Below are 8,931 nucleotides of genomic sequence, written 5' to 3'. Positions count from 1 at the left end.
AATAGCCGGCTACCACTCTATACTCTACCCTGAACCTTAGTCACTGTTACTAGCCTGCTACCACTCTATACTCTACCCTGAACCTTAGTCACTGTTACTAGCAGGCTACCACTCGATACTCTACCCTGCACTTTAGTCACTGTTACTAGCCGGCTACCACTCTATACTCTACCCTGAACCTTAGTCACTGTTACTAGCCGGCTACCACTCGATACTCTACCCTGCGCCTTAGTCACTGTTACTAGCCGGCTACCACTCGACACTCTACCCTGAACCTTAGTCACTGTTACTAGCCGGCTACCACTCGATACTCTACCCTGCACCTTAGTCACTGTTACTAGCCGGCTACCGCTCGATACTCGACCCTGCACCTTAGTCACTGTTACTAGCCAGCTACCGCTCGACACTCTACCCTGAACCTTAGTCACTGTTACTAGCCGGCTACCACTCGACACTCTACCCTGAACCTTAGTCACTGTTACTAGCCGCCTACCACTCGATACTCTACCCTGCACCTTAGTCACTGTTACTAGCCAGCTACCACTCGACACTCTGCCCTGAACCTTAGTCACTGTTACTAGCCGGCTACCACTCGATACTCTACCCTGCACCTTAGTCACTGTTACTAGCAGGCTACCACTCGATACTCTACCCTGCACTTTAGTCACTGTTACTAGCCGGCTACCACTGTATACTCTACCCTGAACCTTAGTCACTGTTACTAGCCGGCTACCACTCGATACTCTACCCTCCACCTTAGAGACTGTTACTAGCCGGCTACCACTCGATACTCTACCCTGCACTTTAGTCACTGTTACTAGCCGGCTACCACTCGACACTCTACCCTGAACCTTAGTCACTGTTACTAGCCGGCTACCACTCGATACTCTACCCTGCACCTTAGTCACTGTTACTAGCCGGCTACCACTCGATACTCTACCCTGAACCTAAGAGATGTTAATAGCCGGCTACCACTCGAAACTCTACCCTGCACCGTAGAGACTGTTACTAGCCGGCTACCACTCGACACTCTACCCTGCACCTTAGAGACTGTTACTAGCCGGCTACCACTAGAAACTCTACCATGCACCTTAGAGACTGTTACTAGCCGGCTACCACTCGACACTCTACCCTGCACCTTAGAGACTGTTACTAGCCGCCTACCACTCGACACTCTACCCTGCACCTTAGAGACTGTTACTAGCCGGCTACCACTCGATACTCTACCCTGCACCTTAGAGACTGTTACTAGCCGGCTACCACTCGACCCTGAAGCTTACTCACTGTTACTAGCCGGCTACCACTCGATACTCTACCCTGCACCTTAGAGACTGTTACTAGCCGGCTACCACTCGACACTCTACCCTGCACCTTAGTTACTGTTACTAGCCGGCTACCACTCGACACACTACCCTGCACCTTAGAGATGTTACTAGCCGGCTACCACTCGAAACTCTACCCTGCACCTTAGAGACTGTTACTAGCCGGCTACCACTCGACACTCTGCCCTGCACCTTAGTCACTGTTACTAGCCGGCTACCACTCGATACTCTACCCTGCACATTAGAGACTGTTACTAGCCGGCTACCACTCGACACTCTACCCTGCACCTTAGTCACTGTTACTAGCCGGCTACCACTCGATACTCTACCCTGCACCTTAGAGACTGTTACTAGCCGGCTACCACTCGACACACTACCCTGCACCTTAGTCACTGTTACTAGCCGGCTACCACTCGATACTCTACCCTGCACCTTAGAGATGTTACTAGCCGGCTACAACTCGACACACTACCCTGCACCTTAGTCACTGTTACTAGCCGGCTACCACTCGATACTCTACCCTGCACCTTAGAGACTGTTACTAGCCAGCTACCACTCGATACTCTACCCTGCACCTAAGAGATGTTACTAGCCGGCTACCACTCGAAACTCTACCCTGCACCGTAGAGACTGTTACTAGCCGGTTACCACTCAACACTCTACCCTGCACCTCAGTCACTGTTACTAGCCGGCTACCACTCAACACTCTACCCTGCACCTTAGTCACTGTTACTAGCCGGCTACCACTCGATACTCTACCCTGCACCTAAGAGATGTTACTAGCCGGCTACCACTCGAAACTCTACCCTGCACCTTAGAGACTGTTACTAGCCGGCTACCACTCGACACTCTGCCCTGCACCTTAGTCACTGTTACTAGCCAGCTACCACTCGATACCCTACCCTGCACCTTAGTCACTGTTACTAGCCGGCTACCACTCGACACTCTACCCTGCACCTTAGTCACTGTTATTAGCCTGCTACCACTCGATACTCTACCCTGCACCTTAGAGACTGTTACTAGCCGGTTACCACTCTATACTCTACCCTGAACCTAAGTCACTGTTACCAGCCGGCTACCACTCGATACTCTACCCTGCACCTTAGTCACTGTTACTAGCCGGCTACCGCTCGATACTCGACCCTGCACCTTAGTCACTGTTACTAGCCAGCTACCGCTCGACACTCTACCCTGAACCTTAGTCACTGTTACTAGCCAGCTACCACTCGACACTCTACCCTGAACCTTAGTCACTGTTACTAGCCGGCTACCACTCGACACTCTACCCTGCACCTTAGTCACTGTTAATAGCCGGCTACCACTCGACACTCTAGCCTGCACCTTAGAGACTGTTAATAGCCGGCTACCACTCGATACTCTACCCTGCACCTTAGTCACTGTTACTAGCCGGCTACCACTCTATACTCTACCCTGAACCTTAGTCACTGTTACTAGCCTGCTACCACTCTATACTCTACCCTGAACCTTAGTCACTGTTACTAGCAGGCTACCACTCGATACTCTACCCTGCACTTTAGTCACTGTTACTAGCCGGCTACCACTCTATACTCTACCCTGAACCTTAGTCACTGTTACTAGCCGGCTACCACTCGATACTCTACCCTGCGCCTTAGTCACTGTTACTAGCCGGCTACCACTCGACACTCTACCCTGAACCTTAGTCACTGTTACTAGCCGGCTACCACTCGATACTCTACCCTGCACCTTAGTCACTGTTACTAGCCGGCTACCGCTCGATACTCGACCCTGCACCTTAGTCACTGTTACTAGCCAGCTACCGCTCGACACTCTACCCTGCACCTTAGTCACTGTTACTAGCCGGCTACCACTCGACACTCTACCCTGAACCTTAGTCACTGTTACTAGCCGCCTACCACTCGATACTCTACCCTGCACCTTAGTCACTGTTACTAGCCAGCTACCACTCGACACTCTACCCTGAACCTTAGTCACTGTTACTAGCCGGCTACCACTCGACACTCTACCCTGCACCTTAGTCACTGTTACTAGCAGGCTACCACTCGATACTCTACCCTGCACTTTAGTCACTGTTACTAGCCGGCTACCACTGTATACTCTACCCTGAACCTTAGTCACTGTTACTAGCCTGCTACCACTCGATACTCTACCCTGAACCTTAGTCACTGTTACTAGCCGGCTACCACTCGATACTCTACCCTGCACCTTAGTCACTGTTACTAGCCGGCTACCACTAGAAACTCTACCCTGCACCTTAGAGACTGTTACTAGCCGGCTACCACTCGATACTCTACCCTGCACCTTAGAGACTGCTGTCCTTTGTACATACAGTATAGTTATTTTAATCATGTTTAAATATTCTTTTACCCTTTATATATATTTATATATTTATATAATTGCAGATATTATCGCAGGTGCAGCGAAATTCTTGTGTTTCTAGCTCTAACAGTGCAGTAATACCTAGCAATACAAAACAATACACACATAATCCAAAATGTTAAAAAATTAGACGAACGAGCAGAGCTCGTTCTGCCGCGATTTTTCTTAATTTTTTAACATATATGTATATATATATATACAGTGAGGGGAAAAGTATTTCATCCCCTGCTGATTTTGTACGTTTGCCCACTGACAAAGAAATGATCAGTCTATAATGTTAATGGTAGGTTTATTTGAACAGTGAGAGACAGAATAACAACAAAAAAATCCAGAAAAACGCATGTCAAAAATGTTATAAATTGATTTGCATTTTAATGAGGGAAATAAGTATTTGACCCCTCTCCAAAACATGACTTAGTACTTGGTGGCAAAACCCTTGTTGGCAATCACAGAGGTCAGACCTTTCTTGTAGTTGGCCACCAGGTTTGCACACATCTCAGGAGGGATTTTGTCCCACTCCTCTTTGCAGATCTTCTCCAAGTCATTAAGGTTTCGAGGCTGACGTTTGGCAACTCGAACCTCCAGCTCCTTCCACAGATTTTCTATGGGATTAAGGTCTGGAGACTGGCTAGGCCACTCCAGGACCTTAATGTGCTTCTTCTTGAGCCACTCCTTTGTTGCCTTGGCCGTGTGTTTTGGGTCATTGTCATGCTGGAATACCCATCCACGACCTATTTTCAATGCCCTGGCTGAGGGAAGGAGGTTCTCACCCAAGATTTGACGGTACGTGGCCCCGTCCATCGTCCCTTTGATGCGGTGAAGTTGTCCTGTCCACTTAGCAGAAAAACACCCCCAAAGCATAATGTTTCCACCTCCATGTTTGACGGTGGGGATGGTGTTCTTGGGGTCATAGGCAGCATTCCTCCTCCTCCAAACACGGCGAGTTGAGTTGATGCCAAAGAGCTCCATTTTGGTCTCATCTGACCACAACACTTTCACCCAGTTGTCCTCTGAATCATTCAGATGTTCATTGGCAAACTTCAGACGGGCATGTATATGTGCTTTCTTGAGCAGGGGGACCTTGCGGGCGCTGCAGGATTTCAGTCCTTCACGGCGTAGTGTGTTACCAATTGTTTTCTCGGTGACTATGGTCCCAGCTGCCTTGAGATCATTGACAAGATCCTCCCGTGTAGTTCTGGGCTGATTCCTCACCGTTCTCATGATCATTGCAACTCCACGAGGTGAGATCTTGCATGGAGCCCCAGGCCGAGGGAGATTGACAGTTCTTTTGTGTTTCTTCCATTTGCGAATAATCGCACCAACTGTTGTCACATTCTCACCAAGCTGCTTGACGATGGTCTTGTAGCCCATTCCAGCCTTGTGTAGGTCTACAATCTTGTCCCTGACATCCTTGGAGAGCTCTTTGGTCTTGGCCGTGGTGGAGAGTTTGGAATCTGATTGATTGATTGCTTCTTTGGACACGTGTCTTTTATACAGGTAACAAGGTGAGATTAGGAGCACTCCCTTTAAGAGTGTGCTCCTAATCTCAGCTCGTTACCTGTATAAAAGACACCTGGTAGCCAGAAATCTTTCTGACTGAGAGGGGGTCAAATACTTATTTCCCTATTTAAAATGCAAATCAATTTATAACATTTTTCACATGTGTTTTTCTGGATATTTTTGTTGTTATTCTGTCTCTCACTGTTCAAATAAACCTACTATTAAAATTATAGACTGATCATTTCTTTGTCAGTGGGCAAACGTACAAAATCAGCAGGGGATCAAATACTTTTTCCCCTCACTGTAATATATATATATATATATATATATTGTATCTATATTCCGGACTTTGACATTGCTCGTTCTGATATTTCTTCATTTTTTACTGCACTGTTGTAGCTAGATACACAAATATTTCGCTGCACCTGCGGTAACATCTGCAAATCTGTGTACACGACCAATAAACTTTGATTTGATTTGCAATGCCAGGGTTGTGGCTTCGATTCCCATGGGGGATCAGTATGAAAATGTATGCACTCATTACTCTGGATAAGAGCATCTGCTAAATGACTCAAATGTAAATGTACTCCTTTCACACCAGACCTTCTTACTGACAGACAGTAAGAGACAGTTTCTATAGCATATTTAATGCACCACAACCTACATATTACCACTGTCTGTCTGTCTGTCTGTCTGTCTGTCTGTCTGTCTGTCTGTCTGTCTGTCTGTCTGTCTGTCTGTCTGTCTGTCTGTCTGTCTGTCTGTCTGTCTGTCTGTCTGTCTGTCTGTCTGTCTGTCTGTCGGTCTGTCTGCCTGCATGATTGCGCGTGTGCATATGTTTAAGACAACAAGGAGGTAGGCTACTTACTGTGCTAACCCGTGAGATGAGTCTGTGATGAGATACCAAGTCTTCTCCACAGAGGGCGCCATACGTCAACCTTCGCCATAAAAACATCAATTCTGGAGAGGAATATAATGTATGTATTCACATGCAGTTTTATGTTTATAGCTTTCAGTAGAACACTGGACCATCACCCTGTGCCTGGACCCCATGTCTTCTCATAACAACTCATGTTCAAATAATAATCTTAAAATCATGTTGAGCATAATATACCAGCTGCTTGTCAGCCCTATAACAAGAATATAGTCATATCCACATTACTGTGATGATTATGATGGTGATGATGATGGTGGTGTGATGAAGGACATAGGAACATTTCAGTTGGTCCAGAACAGAGCAGCACGTATTATGTCACTGGTATGCATGTCAATCTCTTCTGGCTCAAAGTTGAGGAGAGATTTGACTGAATCACTATTGGTTTTTGTGCAAGGTGTTGATGGGTTGAAGGTACCGAAAGTTCGGACACTCATCGGTATCACACAAGGGGTTGCCCAAACCCTTGCCAAGAGTGTGCAAAGCTGTCATCAAGGCAAAGGGTGGCTATTTGAAGAATCTCAAATGTAACATTTATTTTGATATGTTTAACACTTTTTGGGTACTACATAATTCCATATGTGTTATTTCATAGTTTTGAAGTCTTCACTATTATTATACAACGTAGAAAATAGTAAAAATAAAGAAAAACCCATGAATGAGTAGGTGTTCTAAAACTTTTAATCGGTAGTGTATACTGTATGTATTTATAAGTCCAAAAATGGATGTAGCAACTACAGATTGACCCTTTAAGTCTATCAAATGTGTGCAAGTTTTAGGCCAAAGGATTTTATTTATTTTATCAGAGTGAATTAGATTGAGCAATAAAAGCCCCACTTTCATGCCATAGGCTTGGATCCGCACTATGCAGCTGTTGCAAGAGCGCATTTTTCATTGGCTGTTCACTGGTTTCAAAAACAATGATCGTTAGGCAACTTAAACATTTTGAATTCAACCAATATTGGGTTCAAATACACATTTAGATTTGAGAACTAACATCTACAATAACCACAATCCATAAGGTGCAAATAGCTAAATGAGAGAGCAGCAGTGTGATTCACATCAATGCACTATGTAGATATCAATAATAAGTGATATCCGTATCACTGAAGACTACACCACTGCTGTCATCCTTACCTCCAAGCATTTATTCAAGTTGGATAACCTTTGGATGCCGACAGCAGTCACACCATTGGAAGACATAGCTTGAACTGTAACCTACAAAAGCCTATTCCTGCTCTTTTCCCGTGATCCATCAATCTGGTGTGTCATCATAGTGGTCTCTGACTTGTGGTCAGACTCGCTTAGGTGGAACAAACTTACATTTGTGCCTTTTTTTAATGCTGATTTGAATGTCATTGAGAAAACAGAGAAGTGTCAAACATCGTTTCTGAATTTAAAAGTAATCCTCGAAATAATCATCTAGTTTTTCAAAAGTATCTGTAATCTGATTACAATATTTTTGCTGGTAATGTAACGGATTACAGTTAAAAAAAATTGTAATCCATTACTCCCCAACCCTGGTTATATTTATAGGATGGCGGTGCTCCCTGCCTGTGCCATTAAACCCCTACAACTCATCCAGAACGCCACAGCACGTCTGGTGTTCAACCTTCCCAAGTTCTCTCGCTTCACCCCGCTCCTCCGCACACTCCACTGGCTTCCAGTTGAAGCTCGCATCTGCTACAAGACCATGGTGCTTGCCTACGGAGCTGTGAGGGGAACGGCACCTCCATACCTTCAGGCTCTGATCAGGCCCTACACCCAAACAAGGGCACTGCGTTCATCCACCTCTGGCCTGCTGGCCCCCCTATCGCTGCGGAAGCACAGTTCCCGCTCAGCCCAGTCAAAACTGTTCGCTGCTCTGGCACCCCAATGGTGGAACAAGCTCCCTCACGATGCCAGGACAGCGGAGTCAATCACCACCTTCCGGAGACACCTGAAACCCCACCTCTTTAAGGAATACCTGGGATAGGATAAAGTAATCCTTCTAACCCCCCCCCCCCCCCCCCCCAAAAAAAAGATATAGATGTACTATTGTAAAGTGGTTGTTCCACTGGATATCATAAGGTGAATGCACCAATTTGTAAGTCGCTCTGGATAAGAGCGTCTGCTAAATGACGTAAATGTAAATGAAAATAGGATACTTCAGATGTGCTTATGGTACACACTGTTAAAAACGACCTGTAATTTCAAAGTAAGTTACCGGCTACTGAGTTGCAGAAGAAATACAGTATTTTTACAGTAGAATCAATGTGTTATTGTTGTCAAATAACTTGTTGTTGTTTACCTTAAATTCACTGCACTTTGAAATGTAGGTGGTTTAATGTGCTGGAGGTGGCTCATTAGCATATTTGGGGGTATGGTCTAAAATATGTTGTATTTGTGTTAATGGAAGTGTTTAAGATGTTTTATCATTATGTTGATAAAGGTTGCGCACTGCATTTGTCCACTCCCAGTTCTACTATCTTTGTAAAAACTTGTGACAATCAAGAGCTGCACTGTTAAGACGTTACTGTACATTTTCCAGTAAGAAAAATGGCCATTGGTCACCGGGAAGTCATGCTTAATTTTGAATAAGTTACTGTCAGTTTGCTGCAAGTAGTTATTGTGAAATTCACAGTAACTTACAGTGGCTGATCTGTGTCACGCTCACTGACCTGATGGCGAGGCAGGAAGTTCAGTTCGCTGCCAACCTAGAGGTTGAGGCGGGGTCCCAAGTGTGCTCATTACAAAGAATGCTTAATAGTTGTCGCCTAATGTTATAAGCTTTCTTGTAGTCAGAAAAGTTAATTG

Source organism: Salmo salar, chromosome 24 (genome assembly GCF_965601325.2).
Source record: "Salmo salar chromosome 24, fSalSal1, whole genome shotgun sequence".
Lineage (NCBI taxonomy): Eukaryota > Metazoa > Chordata > Actinopteri > Salmoniformes > Salmonidae > Salmo > Salmo salar.
Note: the sequence above shows the minus strand (reverse complement) of the source record.